Source organism: Colobus angolensis, unplaced genomic scaffold (assembly GCF_000951035.1).
Source record: "Colobus angolensis palliatus isolate OR3802 unplaced genomic scaffold, Cang.pa_1.0 Scaffold210, whole genome shotgun sequence".
In the NCBI taxonomy this organism is placed as follows: Eukaryota; Metazoa; Chordata; class Mammalia; order Primates; family Cercopithecidae; genus Colobus; species Colobus angolensis.
The window spans coordinates 2,116,250-2,118,877 of record NW_012115267.1 but is presented as its reverse complement, the minus strand read 5'-3'; positions in this window follow the sequence as shown (position 1 = coordinate 2,118,877).

Below are 2,628 nucleotides of genomic sequence, written 5' to 3'. Positions count from 1 at the left end.
GAGCGGGAGGGAGGGAGGGAGAAGGAAAGAAAGGAAAGAAAAGAAAGAAAGAAAGAAAGAAATTCCCCATGTCTATAGACTATTAGAGCTGAGAAGGACATCCCTGTTCCAAGTTTATCCTCCTACTCAACACCCACCTGGCATTTTCCAGAGGGGCAAACAGGAGCCCAGAGGGATGAAGCGAATGGAAGGGAAGGAGTTCCTGTTCAAAACAGCCTCTAGGTATCACGTGCCTCTTTCCTACTCCAGTGAGGAACATTTTCTATGCCCCCTATAAGATGCTCAGCATATGCTTTGTTCATCATTCTCTCATTTGATTTTCTCCATGCTATGGTCTGTGTCCCTCCAAAACTCTATTGGAATCGTAACCCCCAAGGTGATGGTATTAGTAGGTGGGGTCTTTGGGAGGTGGTTAGGTCATGAGGGTGGAGTCTTCAGAATGGGATTAGTGTTCTTATAAAGGAAACCACAGATAGCTCATTCACCCCTTTTGCCAGTAAGGATACAGCAAGAAGAAAGTGCCAACCATGAGCCAGAAAGTGGGCCCTCACCAGACACCAAATCTATCTTGAGCTTGGACTTCACAGCCTCCAGAACTGTGAGAAATAAATTTCTGCTGTTTATCAGCTACGCTGGTTATGGTCTGTTCCTCGGTTTCCCCATCTGTTACATCTCCATTTGTTACAGCAGCCCAAATGGACTAAGGCACTGTATCACCCTGCTTGGCCCTTTGGAATCAGACAGACAGGTTTAAAGCTCAGCGCTCCTTGCATTGAATAGCTGTGTGATTTTAGCAAGTTTCTTAAAATTTCCTCAAACTCAGGGCTGAGAACAGTCTGGACAGGTCCATTTTAAATCTAACACTCTCTGGTTCTCTGTCCTAGATTACTTAAAATAAGGTACTGGAGGACTCCAGCTCTTTGCTTTATGTGTTGATATTCTAGTACTTGTATTCCAAATGTTTTTAACATTCAGCTTTGAATTCCATGTCTCAAATTTACCACATTTTTATACTTAGAAACTATGGTTTACATCACATTGACCAGTTCTTAATACAGAGGGATCTGTTGGGAGTTCTGAAACAGAGACACATACCAATTTCCAACTTGGCCAGACCACTCAAAAATGAAAGGAGAAGAGACAGAGCTCTTGCTTATGGAGTACGCTTTTTAGTAACCAACTTTCCATTTTGTAGGTGAGGCCAAGGATGTCAAACGTTGTTTGTTTAGGCATCTGTGAATTAGCACTCCCAGCTCTTAGCCCAAACTGCAGAGGAAAATTCATTTGAAATTTCCAATAGTCCCAGCCTTTGGCAGCATATAAATTAAAAAGAAAGAAATGGCCTGGGGGTGCAATTCTAGAACATCCTAGCACAATCAGTTGTACAGTCAAAAACTGAGCACATTAGACACTATTTATTTATTTATTTTTATTATTATTATTTTTTGAGACAGAGTCTTGCTCTGTCATCCAGGCTGGAGTGAGGGGCATGATCTCAGCTCACTGCAACCTCTGCCTCCCGGGTTCAAGTGATTCTCCTGCCTCAGCCTCCCGAGTAGCTGGGATTACAAGCATGCACCACCACACCCAGCTAATTTTTGTATTTTAAGTAGAGATGGGGTTTCACCATGTTGGCCAGGCTGGTTTCAAACTCCTGGCCTCAGGTGATCCATCCACCTTGGCCTCCAAAAGTGTTGGGATTACAGGTGTAAGCCACCGTGCCCAGCCTAGACACTATTTAATAAGAATTCATCCAGTATTTTATTCATATGTTTAGACTAAACTCTCTACCTACCTGTTTTGTCAGAATCACTCTCAAACTCGTAGGGCTTGGAGAGCTAAGTAACATTCTAATAATTCAGAAGCTGTAAGTTTTCACACTTAAATCCTTCAGTGCCCAACAGGCCTGAGCTAAAATCCCTGAGCAGGCCGGGCATGGTAGTTTCACTGTTAAAAGTAACTTTGTTCTTGTTTATATCATGGACTTCCCCCTACCCTGAAGGACAGGGAAAGTATCTATCCCACAAAAACTTGCACTTGGGAAGTGCTCCATATTATTTCTGGGCTGTATTTTATTATTGGATCTGTTTGAAATATGGAATTAATCTCCATATAGCCTCTTTTGTTCCTCAGTTTCCCCATCTGTCATTTATTTTCTAGTTTCTATCTAGTTGTGTATCAATCATCTATCTACAGGTGTGAAGAATCAAGCAGTCTCTAAACATGGTTTTCTCCATTGTCTGTCACCCCTGTGAAGCAGGCAATAGTCAAGAGGAGGAAATTATTGTTCTAGCTGAGAGGTCATCAGTTAAAGAGCCTTGCATAGAAGGGTAAACATGATATCATCTCAAAATGCTCCTTGCAGGAAGACTAATAAATGTTGCCCCAAGGAACCCTTTATACACAGGATCTTGGGCTCCAAAACTGGCTTCCAAGGAGTTTTGAGTCCTTCTATTAGGTTGGTGCAAAAAATAATTGCTTTTAATGGCAAAAAAACCCACAACTGCTTTTGCACCAACTTAATACTTGCCGAAGATCTCCTACCCTGGTAGGACCTTTGTTCAATGTAACTATAGGACATCCTTCCTACCAAAGCAAACAACACAAATCAAGCAATTAAGTTATAAA